Here is a 15,456-nt window from a genome sequence, read left to right on the forward strand (position 1 = left end):
AAAAATTGGCCACCGGCAACTTTGAACAATAATGGTAGTATAACTTTACAAAAACTGATATTCTTCAAAAGCATGTGATACTGAACTTGTAAAATGTACATGTGGTAACACAGACCACGTGGGTGGGTGCAGTGTTCTCGCTTTCCTCAGATTATTTCCCATTCCCGTTGTTCCGATTACGTGTTAGTAGCTATAGTCTCTTCCAATACATGTGATGCTGTAGTGTGCTCGAAAAATGCTGCCAGGTGAATTTCCTTGTAATTGTTAATTTGTGCAATTATTCAACAATAAATGGAAATGAAAACATTATATATTTTGGACAATTTAGGAAACTCAGTTTACAAGAACAGATTATTGCTATACTGAAGGGAAGGCCAACCCCAACACTACCTGGTCTTACATGTATGCATGTTGGCTAATTTGTACTTTGTTTCATTCAAGAAGGTATCATTTCGTCCTGTTATCTTTTTTCCTCCTCTTAAGAAGTACGCAGTCCCGCGCCGTGGCGTCGCGGTCTAAGGCATCCCGCCTAGGACTCGCGTTACGGAATGCGCGCTGGTTCGAGTTCTCATGGGGGAAGAAATTGTCTCATGAAATTTCAGCCAGTGTATGGGACCGGTGCCCACCCAGCATCGTGATGCACTTGGGGAGCTACGATAGGTAGCGAAATCCGGTTGCGAATGCCAGCTATAACGGCTGGGAGGATCATCGTGCTAACCACACGATACCGCCATTCTGGTTGGATGATCGTCCACCTCTGCTTCGACATGTGGACGTGAGGCCAGCAGCCGGTTGGTCGGTCTAGGCCCTTCACGGGCTGTAGCGCCACGGATTATTATTAAGAAGTACGCAGGAGCCGCCACTGCCTTTCTGTCTAATTTTAGTGGTCTCCAATTCCCTGTCATTCATATGGAAATATTATAGGTTATGTTTACTATATCTTATATTCCTAAATTCGCAATTATACATTATAATTAACCTTAATGTCATGTATGATACTCCGCACATTCAATTTGTCTGTACTTTAATACTACAATTGAGTATTGAATTATTGTATTTATCTACTACCTAGGAGAAGAAGTAACAATCGTACGTACACTAATTTCATAAGAGTGGTATGATAAATTTTCTGTCTTTATCAAGGAAGGTAGATGTGCTATATTAAACTCACAATATAAATTCTTTTTTATTAAACCTCAAAATAGCTTCCATTCTAAACTTAAAATGTTGATGCGAAAAAATTATGTTAACATGTAAAATTCTCTTCACATTAAAATAACAGAGTTTTGTAATTATTTCTGCAACATAGGCTATTAGCAACAAGAAGTAAAGGGAACTTATGGACACATTACACTAAATAAAACTTAGCTATGATACGCAATAAAGTTATAATATAATAATTCACTGAGCTCCATACACTGGAATAGAAAACCCGAACATATATTACGGCCAGGAAGGTGAGTTTATAAAATATAATATATACTTTATGAAAATAATATATAAACCTTATGTATTTCGTATTTCAATAGTGGAAGGAAGGTGTTAATTTTTCAAAAGAACACGATATCAAAAGTACAATACATTTTATCGCCTCCTAGGGAAAGAGTCTGCGATGAGGCGATAGTAGCGATCCTGGTGGCTAGCAACTATCTATGGATGCATATTTCAACTGTCTATGTTTGCATATTTAGTAAGTATTGAGCTTCGCAACTGTATATACTAAACTGTGGTTTAATGTCATCATATCCTGCAGGCTTGTATCGTCCTTAGCTCCTACTCCGCGGGGAAAATAAAGCACATTGCATTTATCTAAAAGGTATAGCTTATCTGGTAAATTCTGTATATTCTGGTATATTCTGGTATAAATTCAGTAGTACGGATAGTAACGCATAAACAGTTTCCTTCACAGTAACTTAAAGTGAGCGAAAGGTACTTACAATACGTATGCTAAATTATTATTAGAACGAAATACTGTATTCACAAATAAAAAAAGTGTCAACATAAAAATTCAGTTTCAAGTTGTGTTAATTATAATTAATGTTAATGTTCTTTATTTCCTTTTCAAGCAATTTAAAATATGCAATTCTAGGTCAAAAAGCAACATTACTATTGCATATAAAATGTATCTTTACTGAGCGTTTGTAAAGGAATAGAAGACAGAGCTGGGGTGATACTGATGTGGAGGACAATAAGAATAAAAGATGACAACGATGAGGAGAAATAGTTACTACCATAAGTAACAACTTAACCACAACTTTTCGTTCACAGATACATCGTCCACTCTACATTAGGTCCTACGTCCATTTTATTAGCTGTCTAATGTCTGTAAGTAATAAAATATCTCCTCAATTTTTACAGTTAAACATAGTCAATGGAATTGTGCTTAAGAAAATCTTTGCGGTTATACAGTAGACCTATATGCACTTTCCTTAGAAAAGACGAAAGTATGTAAAGAAGTATATTCCAGCATTTAAAAATTGCAGCACAAGGAATAAACTCGGATTTAAAGCTACAATTAATCTTCGTGGAATTCAAAATTAGTGCAATAAAAGCCGCTCAGGGATCGTTCCCAAATAGTATGGTAAAGGGATGTCTTTTTCGTTAAAACATTTGGCTTCACGCAGTAAATCTTAGACTTAAAAAATATTTCATAAATAATATAATTCGCATTGGCTTTTGTCGCCTTCTGATCCTTCCTCTTGTTTCATTGAAAGATGTAGAAGATAATTTAGAGTTGTGAAGATGATGTCCAATATCTTTTTGCATACATTGACAAAACATATGCAAGAGACCGTCTACCAAGAGACTGAAGAGGGCTAGCTCCAAGATTTTCGCCCGCACTTTGGAATGTCTATGGCCAAGAGAAATGTTAAAATCTTATGTTTTATTTAACGACGCTCGCAACTGCAGAGGTTATATCAGTCTCGCCGGATGTGCCGGAATTTTGTCCCGCAGGAGTTCTTTTACGTGCCAGTAAATCTACTGAAATGAGCCTGTCGCATTTAAGCACCCTTGACATCGAGCTGGCCCGGGATCGAACCAGTAACCTTGGGCATAGAAGGCCAGCGCTATACCAACTCGCCAACCAGGTCGACTGGCCAAGAGACAAATAGAGTGAAGAGTACTAATAAATTATGTGGAAGTGTGGCACTTCCGTTTTCAAAAAAATCATTAGAACACATCATTCAAACTTTCGGACGTTTTAGAACACATTGAAAAAATCGTCCGGAAATACGAGTACAAACGGCGATTCTACAGTCATCCGCGCGACACGTAAACATCAGATACCTTGTTAGAAAGGTAGTCTACATCCTGAAGCGACGGTAACTAGAACAAATTGTGGGTACATATCAAACATACTGTAAACATAACAACATTAACCTGTATTGAAAATCATAAGCTACAAAATCAAATTGTATTCGATAGAACCACAAGAAGAAAGAGAACATTAATAGCTAATGTTGAGAAGTCATCATGTTCATAGCTGAGAACATCAATATTGCTTCCACTTTCATCTTGGAACACGTTAACTTTGATTCACAGAACTTCTTCGCTAGGCCAAGAGTTGAGCACGGGTAAACCGTGGTCCTCCTGTACAGCAGTAAGTCTACCCGCGGTCCTCGTGAACTCTTGCTTCAGAGTTCGAACTCTAGGCAATGAACTCTAGCCCAACAGAGACCGAGACCGCTAGCCCGCGGAGCCCAAGCAGACCTGCCAGCGATTCCTTCACAGTTCGCTTCTTTACTTGATGCATAATATTTCTGTAGCATAAATAATCTTATTCATTTGGGAATAGTACCTCAAGTTTCAAACAATAGTCCCATACCTGGGTTGGGTGAAAAGAATTTTAGTACATCACGTTATTGTTTTACATCGAAGCTCCATAGTATAAGAATTATTTCATACTTCATACAATTTTTCTTTGTTAATTGTAAAATATTTTTCATTTGTTTTAGTAAGACAACATTAATTCTGTCATTAACAAAGGGATTGCAATACCACATATTTTATTTCAAGATACAAAGTTACACAACATGAATTATGGTGCAAATTGCATCGGTGAAATCGCACAGAAAGAAATTCGCCTTGTTTAAATTGTTAGCCTACTTACTTATAAATTACTTTTACAGAAACCGGCCCTCACATAAGCCACCGTCGGTCCCTATCCTGAAGTAATTAATCCAGTCCGTAGCATCATATTCCACCTCTCTCAAATCCATTTTAATATTACCCTCCCAGCTATGTCTCGGCTTATCCAAAATGTAGAGCACTGAAATACACAACACAGTATGACGAAATGATATTGTTATTACGTTTTCATGGTTACCAATTACCTTTACGGTTATGGACATCTATTTCAATCGATGCATTTAATATCGTGCTAATTGTGACTTGATTAGTGGTTAACAAAGCGCGTGAAATGTGAGCAGGATCAATCTACATCTGTAACAAATATCTAAAAGTAACGCTGTGACGTAGGTATAGCCTACAATGTGATCCGTAATCAAGTCTTCAGATAATTCAAGCAAGACATGGCATGGATCCTCAGTCTGCAGCCTAACGTTTAGTGATCAATGAAACTTTTCATCAGAAAAATCAGTTGCATCCTTTTTATTAAATAATCTAAGGTAAGAAATTTAATTGGCATTAAATGAACAAAGGCTATATGCTATATATGTATATTACTTCCAGCACAACATGATTAATAACGTGGTAATAATTGTATAACTTGTGAGATACTAAAATTCGGAAGGGGTATTTAGTAAAACTTTACTTCCAGTGTACTTCAAAAATACAGCAAGCGACAATAAAATATAAATTCTTCCTACAATGTGATTTGTAATCAAGCCTTCGCTTACTTCAAGCAAGACATGGCATGAATCCTCAGTCTATAGCCCAATATGCAGTAGGCCTATAGTGATCATCGAAACATTTACATACCGGTATCTAATACTAGAAGTTAATTCACATTGAATTAATAAGGTTTTATTCTATGCACATTATTTCCATGTAGACCTACTTATGTTTTCAGCAAAATATGGTTAATAACGTGGCAATTCTTATCAAACATATGCGATAATTAAATTATTTTCTGTGTAAATATTTCAAAATGCTTTGATTTTCAGAACAGTAGGGAACAATAGGCCTAACGTACAAATGTACAATGTGATTTGTAAAGAAGAAACACCTAATTCAAGACAGATATGATATGAATCCTCAATCTACAGTATAACGTGTAGTAATCATTAAAACGTTTCATCAGGATCGCTTTTAATTTATATTGAATGTGAATGAATATATATTTGTCTTCAAGCAATATACATTTTGGTGAGGCGGCACTTCACATTATTAGTATACAGTGCCGACTCACCGTTTTACACGCCTAACGTACAAGTCATTTAGGAAATTACTTATTTTTAATTTATTACTGCAATTCTTTCGCTAGTCTTTTCTTGTCTGTCATCAATTCTTCCACAAGTTTACTCCTAACCGATTAGTATACCAAAACTACTATAACCCCCTCATGTATGACGCATTTCCCCTCACTCAACATCTCTAATTATTTGCACCTCCACTACTCACTTTTCCACATTGCTACTTTGTAGGTCTTAGTTTTCTTTTCTCATGATTTATTTCCCCTCCACACCATTTCCTTAAGTCATACTGTTTTTTCACCTTGTTTTCACCTCTTCCTTCATCACTACTCCCTGACTATCTCCTACTTGCGTTAGCCTACTTCTCGTCAGCCTCGATGTTTCATTCATATTACATTATAAGGTTTTATTTCATGTATACTATTTGCGTGTAGGCCCTACGTTTCTTTCCAGCATAATATGATTAATAACGTGACAATCTTGTAAACCTATGCGATATATAATTTCGGAAGAAGCATTTAGTACATAATTTTTCGGCATGATTATTTCAAAATGCTTTGATTTTCAGTACACTAAGATACAATCTCTTCTTACAACATCATTTGTAATGAAGTCTCCGGTTACTTGAAGAAGGACATGGCATGAACCCTCAGTCTGCAGCCTAATGTATAAGTTAGTAATCATCGAAACGTGTTATCAGAAAGGCAAGTTCTGTTTTTTAATATGTTTTCTATATTTAAGATTGGAATTTGATTTCGGATTAAATTGTGATGTTTTTTTCCCTATGAATATTTTTCCTATGAATATTAGCAATTCTTATGAACTTGTGCGATAATTTAATTCGAAACGTGTATGAAGTACAAGTTTATTTTCAGTGTATGTATTTTTAAAAACTTTGATTTTCTGTACAGAAAGGAACAATAAAGTAGAATTTCTTGTTACAATATGATTTGTAAAGGAACATCGCGTTAATTCAAGAAAGATATGTCATGAATCCTCAATATATAGCCTAACATATAAGTTTAGTGGTCATCGAAACGTATCGTCAAAAAGACCAGTGCTATGTTGGAATTCGAAGTATAATTCGTATTACATTATAAAGTTTTATTCCATGCATATTATTATTTTGCGGGTACTTTTATTTCCAGCGCAGTACTTTTAATAACGTGGCATTCTTGTACAACTTATGCGAAATTTAATTTCGGAAGGAGCGTTTAGTAGATAATTTTTCAGTGTGATTATTTCAAAATACTTTGATTTTGAGTCCAGTAAGATACAATAACGTAGAAACTTCACTGCAATGTGATTTGTAATGAAGTCTGGCGTTAAATATAGACATAGCATGAATTATCAATCTGCAACCTAAGGTATAGTGATCATGGAAGCGTTTCTTAAGAAAAGCCAGTTCTATCCTGGGATTATAAGTTTAATTGGTATTACATTATAAGATTTTACTTTATGCATATTATTTGCGTGTACGTTTGTGCAATTCTTATTTAAATTCCGAAAGAGTATTTAGTACATTTTTAGTTGTTCTTTGCAAAACGTGTAATGTCCACTGATAATATTTTGTTCATTTTTTGCGACATGTTGTTCCTTATTATCTTCTCTATCGATAAAGCTACAAATAAAGCGACTAAACGTGTTCTGTCCATGGTAGAAAACGGTTGAAGAAATTAGGTGCAGATGCAAGGAATGTTTTGTCCTCCTACTATACAGTTACATAATGTATTAATTCCTCAAATATGTAAAATGTGTTTTGTTCAATCATAAATCCTCTGCTACCACTATTACATCTGCAACCAAAGTACTGTCCAATAAATGATTCCTTTATGTATAATTCATGCTATTTCTTCTTTGTTGTGGTACCATGTTATTTTAATGATTTGAAGAGAATTTTAAAAATAATGTTGTAATGTTTTCAGCATTGAAGAACAGCTATGTACTGATTATTGTTAACAGGAAAAGTGTTTTTGTAGATACGATTGGAGTTTTAATAGTTGCCATTTAATACAGTGAATTGACAGTAATCATGAATGAGGAAAATAGAGTGGCAACTTCAAACAACAAAGTAACATCTGCTGCTCCCGACAGAGCTCGAAAAAAGACGAGAAATGAACAATCCTTGAAAGGAAACAAGGCGAAATGAATGAGGTAGCTATGTTCAGTTACTGCCTACTGTATTCAAATATTAGTATAAATAATTTATTTTATGCTCTATGATAACTTGTTTAGTTTATTGTCGTTTCTATAATGCATGTTATTTTACAATATTACTTTATATTGTTTCAGATACACTGCAAACGTTTCCCAAGACCCCCAAATTGTCAGCATCCACAAATTCAAAATTCAGATGCTTTGAATTTACATTACAGCATGTGAGATTAATCAACCAGAAGTTCTTCCAGGAGCAAGATCTACATGCAAAATGAAATGGTTCTGAAGTATGTGACCGTGCTATCATCAAAACGCAAACAATCTCGCAAGAATTCTTTCAGCAAGTTTGTATCAGTAAAATGTTACCGAGTAAATATGAAGAGAGGATAATGTTCACTCAGGTATGTACAGAGCGGTCTATGACATTCTCTACAACACTCGGCAGCAAGTGAGCCCGGCACGGTGTCAGCGCTTGTCATTCCCGGTGAACGGGGTCCGCCACAGTCGCACGCTACAGTCTTTCTTTCTCTGTCCCTGCTTTCTCTCTCTTTTCCTGCCTTCAAGGACATAGCACATGGCCACATTGCACCAGATAGCTGCTCTTCAGTTGTCTATGAGTTCTGTTGACGTTTGTATTGATGTACCTATGTCTTAGATGAAGATTGAAGATTGTGGCTTAATAACTGTGGCTTGTAAACTTTTGTGATGCCATACTAAGCAACAATCTTCATTCTTCATCTAAGGCGTACGTACATCAATTCAGCCACCGGCGTGGCTCAGTCGGTTAAGGCGCTTGCCTGCCGATCTGAAGTTGCGTCCGGGCGCGGGTTCGATCCCCGCTTGGGCTGATTACCTGGTTGGGTTTTTTCCGAGGTTTTACCCAACCGTAATGTGAATGCAAGGTAATCTATGGCGAATCCTCGGCCTCATCTCGTCAAATATCATCTCGCTATCACCAATCTCATCGACGCTAAATAACCTAGTAGTTGATACAGCGTCGTTAAATAACCAACTAAAAAAAATTAATAAGCCGGCCCGGATGGCTCAAGCGGTAGGGTCACGGCATGTCTCTATCGCTTGGGCCGAAGGGTTGTGGGTTCGAGTCCCGCCTCGGGCATGGGTGTTGTGCTTGTATTAGTATAAGTAAACAAAGGAAAGAAATGGAAAAACAGAAAACAGAAAACTTGGTAAACGGCCTCCGGCCGGTCTAAAAAAAAAAAAAAAAATTCAAACGTCAACAGAGCTCATAGACAACAGAAGAGCAGCTATCTGTTGCAATGTGTCCTTGAAGGCAGAGAAAGAGAGAGAAAGCAGGGACAGAGAGAGAAAGACTGTAGCGTGCGACTGTGGCGGACCCCATTCACCGAGAATGACAAGCGCTGACGCTGGGCCCGCTTGCCGTCGAGTGCCTTAGAGAATGTCATAGACCGCTCTGTAGAAATAATTCTGTTCCTATAAGTACTTCAAATAGGAAGGTCTCGTCTTCAAAATTTATGTAACAAATTTCTCAAGCAAGGTGTTTGGTCAAAAAAACAAGAAGTGGCATTTTTCGAAATAACAAATTTGCCCATAAGAGACAATCAGTTAAAATATTAATTGAGAAATAACCATCTCAGAGTCACTACTGCAGATCAAAAAATGTAAACCAGCCATTTAAGCATTTCAGCTATGTGGGATGAGTACAAGAAAGCTCATGACTAGGAGCTTCATGTCAATTATGAATACTTTCGAAGTATATCTGTTAATGAGTACAATATAAGCTTTGCAAGTCCTGCAACTGATTGTTGTTCAACGTGTTTACGAATGAAGAAGAAAATTAAAAACTGTGCAAATCCTGCAACAAAAGATGATTTTCGATTACACTTTAAACTATATGAAAAGCGAACTGATGCATTTTTCTTCTACTTAAGTCTAATGAAGAAGAGCATCTTACTTTGAGCTATGACTGCCAAACAAATTAGAATTAGTAGAATCTATTGCCATGATATTAGCCTCAACACTAAGTGCAAATTATATAAAACATTAATAAGACCAGTCTTGCTGTATTGATCTGAAATCTGGGTAGTTGGCAGTGCCGACAATTGTAGGCTGAGTATATTTGAGAGAAAGATTCTGAGGACGATATACGGACCAGTAAATGATGCAGGCAGTTGGAGGAAAAGATATAACTATGAATTATGCCAACTTTTTAAAGCACCAGATGTTTGCAGAGAAATTAAGGAGAGTCAGGTAGCTGGGCCATATCTGTAGGAAGGATGAAAATTATCCTTGCAAGAAATTGACTCTCACTATACCTTTTGGCACCAGAAAAGTAGGGAGACCTAAGCTAAGATGGCTGGATGAAGTGGAGAAGGATAAAATAGTAGCAGGTATTAGAGGATGGAAAACAAAGGTGTTAGATCGAAGGACATGGAAAAGCATCGTTGGGGCGGTCAAGATTGGAACCCGGCTGTAGAACCAAAGAAAAAGAAGAATCTATTCCCCGTAGAATTGATGTTGTAATTAAAAGTAAAAGTTGCCCTATAAAATACTGAAATTCCCTCTCTAAAGATTGAATGTAAAAATAACGTGAATATTTAAAATAAGTGTTCTTTTTTTCTCAATAAGTTTTTATTATATTTATTTACTTTTCCTTCTCAGCATAAATTAGTTTAAAATTTTCTTGATACATTTTTAGCATAGTATGAATACTTCTCTATGTAGATGGGTTCTGTTAAATTGTTGTGCGTTTATCAATATGTTTCATCATATGAAGCCAGTTGTGTAGACCAATTTACAGACAGTCATCCACGGTGCGCCATAGAAGACTGGTCTTCACTACGCCCACTTTGAGAAGAGGTTGTGGGAGATTTGTTAAGATACCTCAGAGGAACAGGAGCTTCCGGAGAATACCTGTGTTAATGGATGCGTGCTTATGCCGGAGATCGAACCTGGGTTCACAGGATTGAGTCCAGCGCTCTAGCCACTGGACCATCGTGATGGTTTTGTATAATATGTATAAATATTGTGTGTATATATATATATTTATATAAGTGCTCTGCCCATGGGCAGGTCTTTCATTGCAAACCCAGCATTTTCCAATTTTTCCTCTTTTCTGCCTTCCTCTTAGTTTCCTCATACGATCCATATATCTTAATGTCGTCTATCATCTGGTTTCTTCTTCTGCCCCCAACTTTTCTCCCGTTCACCATTCCTTTCAGTGCATCCTTCAGTAGGCAGTTTCTTTTCAGCCAGTGACCCAACCAATTCTTAAATATAATACTAAATCATTTGCAAATAAAATATAAATATTTTGTGTCTATTTATGGAATTATCCGATTTACATCTTGAACACATTGCAGTATTTGATTTTCCCCGTTTGTTATAATTCTTACAACTTTATATGCAGCATTCAGAAGCCACCAGACTGAGGATCCTGATTTATGAAGGGAGAGTAAATGTAAGTGAAGGAAAAATGGAGGTAGTGCTCAAATGGTATTAATAGTAATCAAACTACTTTTGAGTATTCACTAATACAATTTGTTTGTTTTATTTTGTTTCTTTTGTTTCAGGCCCCGCTCATATCCTGTGCCTCATCGTGGCGAGCGGGTGAAACAAAGAATGATGCATGATGCCAGTTTTATTAATGGCTGAAAGTATTTTTCCAATTTTCCGTGACTTGCCTTATTTAGGACACTCGATATTTTAATTAATTCATGTTTAGGCCTATAACAAATTTCTAAGATGTCACTTACATAAAATTTCTTAGTAAAACTTTACCTACCAACACAATAAATACTGTAAAATGGAAAGGTTAATGCGTCCTTCTTTGGCTAAACAGGATAACTACAAGTAGTGGTACATATACATAAGGCCAGGTCATGGACGCTGTTGATCGGAGACTCATTAAAGTAAGTTAGAGATTACAAATTTGACTTATTTTGTTTTTAAATATAAATGCATCATTGGTTATAATTTGTATCACACATCATTGACTTGAAATTATTTTTTTCAGTAGAAATATTCAACGAAGTTCACATGCAATAGGTTCATAGTGAAACCTACTTTGTATTTGTTTCCATTTTCTCCTTTCGTCCATTTTCCCTGTGACTCAAGGTTTCTTCATTTCCACACCTTCTCTGTATTCTATTGTTTCTCCTGCTGGTATCTTTATACAGCTTTTTAGACGAGTCCAGTATTCATTGCTATTCTCAGGTGTGGATTTTAATGTAGCAACTTTCTCTTGGAAATTTCTTCGTCACCTGTTTTCTTCTTATCTTCCTCAGACGAAAATCTACTTCGATTACCAACAGGACATGGTCTGAGTTAATATGGTAAAGCCTTTGCATTTTTTAAGCAATTTCGGAATATTTCCTGCATCAGTATGTAGTCTAATCTTATATCTGATTTCGTACCTTGGGCATGTCCAGATGTATCTTCTTCGTTTATGTTGTTGGAATAGTGTATATTCAACATTCACTGCATTTCTCTTACAGATATTCATCAAAGGTTCTCCTCTGTCATTTCTTTTTCCCAATGCACATTTTCAAACTGTTCGTCCATCTTGTCCTTCTTCTACTACTGCGTTCCAGTCGCCCATTAGGATTACGCAGCTCCCTTCTTCTCCTTCTCAACTACCTCTTCTATCTTGTCATAGCTTCCTTCCACTTCCTAATCTGCTAATCCACTACGTGGCATGTAAGTTTGCATAATAAATCCGCAAAACCAGGGTCGTCTTATATGGCAGATAGAAGAAAAAGAGATATTACAATTCCACATTAAAGCCATTATAAAAAAAAAAACAAAGATCTTGTAGTTATATATCTAGACACACAATTGGCGCTGGTGTCGTGTACAAATTTGAAACCTCTCGCGCAGATTCGCGCGACGCCATGTTTTGGTAGCACGAATGATTGTATCTATAAAGCATTCGGAGTTTAGAAAATACCATTGAGTATATAGGCGTTTTCTTAGTGGATTTCCTCCTTCACTGTAATATAACTAAACTTATTTACGTATTTTCTAACGTATAATATAAAATAACACAAGTAAATCTAAATATTGTAACTAAGCATTGTTTTAAATATAAACGCCTTATATTGCTCATAAATAGACTTATTAGTGTATTTCTATTTCCTATGACCGAATACATGGAATATTTTTACTTATGTTTTTATTGTATACGTTAGAAAATACGTAAATAATTTATTTAAATTATATTACAAAAAGAGGGATGTCCGCTAAAAATGTCTATATACCCAATTGTATTTTCCAAACACCTAACGCACTGTAATAATAATCCTCAATGTTTTGAGAATCAGAGGCGATATGACTCTTCTACTGCAGACATTGATTGCAATTCTCTCATTCTTACATCATTCTCAATGACACAATATTGTCAAAATGTGATTGTATTCATTGCTGGCTTAGATGTTAAATCATTAATAAAAATATGGTGTAATAAATCTAAAGACTCAATTTACATAGCCTACCAGCAGTAAACAGAATCTCTTTTATTTTTTTAACGAAAGAATAATGGAGTCTTGAGATTATAGAAATATGCCGCTTAAGTGAAAGAGCGATTATACAGATGTTGAGAGTTCAATGGCATATTACCGTACCACCCATTCTTACATCGTGTAAAAACAATGTGCTCTAGAAGTAGAACACTTGTACAATCTTTCTACACTTATAGAAACATATTTTAGAAAATGGATCCCAGATTCCTCCCGAGAATCATATTTTAAACTTGTTAAACTGACCATAAAAGTACATAAAGATCTACTGACGTAGCTCAATGGGCTAAGGACTGTCGGTCCGGAGTCGCACTCGGTCACGGGTTCGATTCCCGCTGATTTCCTGGTTGAGTTTTTTCTTATATCCTCAACCGTAAGGTGAATGTCAGGTAATGTATGGCGGATCCTTGGCCTCGTCTCGCCAAATATCATCTCGCTATCATCAATACCATCGATGCTAAATAATCTAGTAGTTGATACAGCGTCATTAAATAACCAAATAAAAGAAAGTACTACATAAAGAGCAGATGTTAGCACACAGCTTCAAATTACCAGTACAACACGACTTTACATAAAAATGTTGTAAGACAATATTTAACGGAGTCAATAATAATAATAATAATAATAATAATAATAATAATAATGAATCAATAGGCAAGATGTTCTGTACACTATGCCTGAGTTCTATTATATGACTAATTGACCAATTCATGCATGTGACATTTATTTCATTCTACAGCTGTGATAATAAGATATTGCTCGGTAAGCCTACTTATATTTCTAACTAAAACATTAGGTACGTGTTTCTATTTTACAGATGTAGGCCTATATTATGTGATACGGAAGCGAATAAATAATAATTGTTCATTTCTCGTCCACATCAAAGCAAACGTGTTTACAATGTAGGCCTAATGTAACGTCTTACACGGACAGTTTTTTGTTAATAATAATTGTTGTTGTTGTTGTCTAGTGCCTTGCATTTGGCAATGAAGCCATTAGCAGTCGTGCTTTCCAATACTTTTGAACTGTAGTTTCTTCTAATCCTAATGCTTCACAGGTCTTCAAGTGGTCTGCATTCATTCCTGCTGGATCGTTACACAGGACACATATGGGTGAAGCTGAGATACCTATTCTGTAGAGATGACTTGCTAGACAGTCATGATTTGTCAATAGTCTGAAGGCTGCAACTGCTGTTTTCCTTGGTCACTGGGGGATTATATCTGGGTTGGAAAGTAGTGTAATCCATTTTTTGTCTTTAGCATTTGATCCTATTTCTTGTAGGTATGAATGAGAAACTGTTGTAGTGATCAAGCTTTTATTGAGGAATATGAGAAATTAAATTTAGATTTTTGTTTTATTGTTGTGCCTTTCTTGGCAAGTGTGTCTGCGGTTTCACTCCCCATGACTCCACAGTGTGCTGGAATCCATTGGAGACGGACAATCTTATTAACTTTTTGGAGTTAATAGTTAATACTAATAATTTTCTTTTCATCTGAACTATTACTACAATATGCATTTGTATTTCTGTTCGCTCTATATGTTGTCAAATAACTATACAACATCTTTAGTTAAGTATCAAATTGTTACAGTTTTCTTTCGTTTCATGTCAAACTAACAGTAACTAAGCTTGATTATGTCTTTAACGTGGTCGCTTTAAATGTTAATACGATTTTTTTTTCATTTGTCCATTCAGATTGATTTATAAGAGACACCAAACATATATATTAAACATTCAGCATTGTATAGTGCACCCGTCTGCTAGCCGGCGCTTCTCCCAAAACATGGCGGCGGACGCAAGCTTCAATTTGTCCCTACTCTAAACTTCTGCGCAGGCTCGGCTGTAGGGGCTCGGTAAAAAAACAACAGATCACATTCGTTATCTGAGGCAAAGAGGCGTAAAATAAAGCCTGACTTTCACTGTTGACAGCGCCATCATATAGGTCCCATTCTGAATGTGACGAGTCGGTTTCTACTTCGCCATCACCAGTCCATAACAAATCGTCCTCTGTGCTATCCATCGCGTTAGAAATTCCATATTTCTTTTAAGGATTTTATCACTGTTTACACTTTCACTTTTTCCCATGAGTTGATAGTTTGAGGGTATTTTAAAGGACAGATCTAAGCAAAACCATAATATTGTGCTTCAAATTTATACCTCGTATTATCTGAAGACTATCTTATTTGCGGAAATATACAACAGTATGAATAACATTGGCGGACAACTGAATCCTATAGATTCAAAATCGCCTATATCTACTTTCACAAACTGAAGGATGAGTAGTGAAAAATTGAGGGAGTTTTCAACCTGACAGTGATTTTTAACAAACCTTTTGCTTCAAATTTAGTGGCTTTCTTAATTCAAACTATATAAATCATTATAATTCATTCTCTGCAAGCAATATGTGGGCGTAACTCAATTATGAACAAAA

This window comes from Periplaneta americana, chromosome 7 (assembly GCF_040183065.1).
Source record: "Periplaneta americana isolate PAMFEO1 chromosome 7, P.americana_PAMFEO1_priV1, whole genome shotgun sequence".
NCBI lineage: Eukaryota > Metazoa > Arthropoda > Insecta > Blattodea > Blattidae > Periplaneta > Periplaneta americana.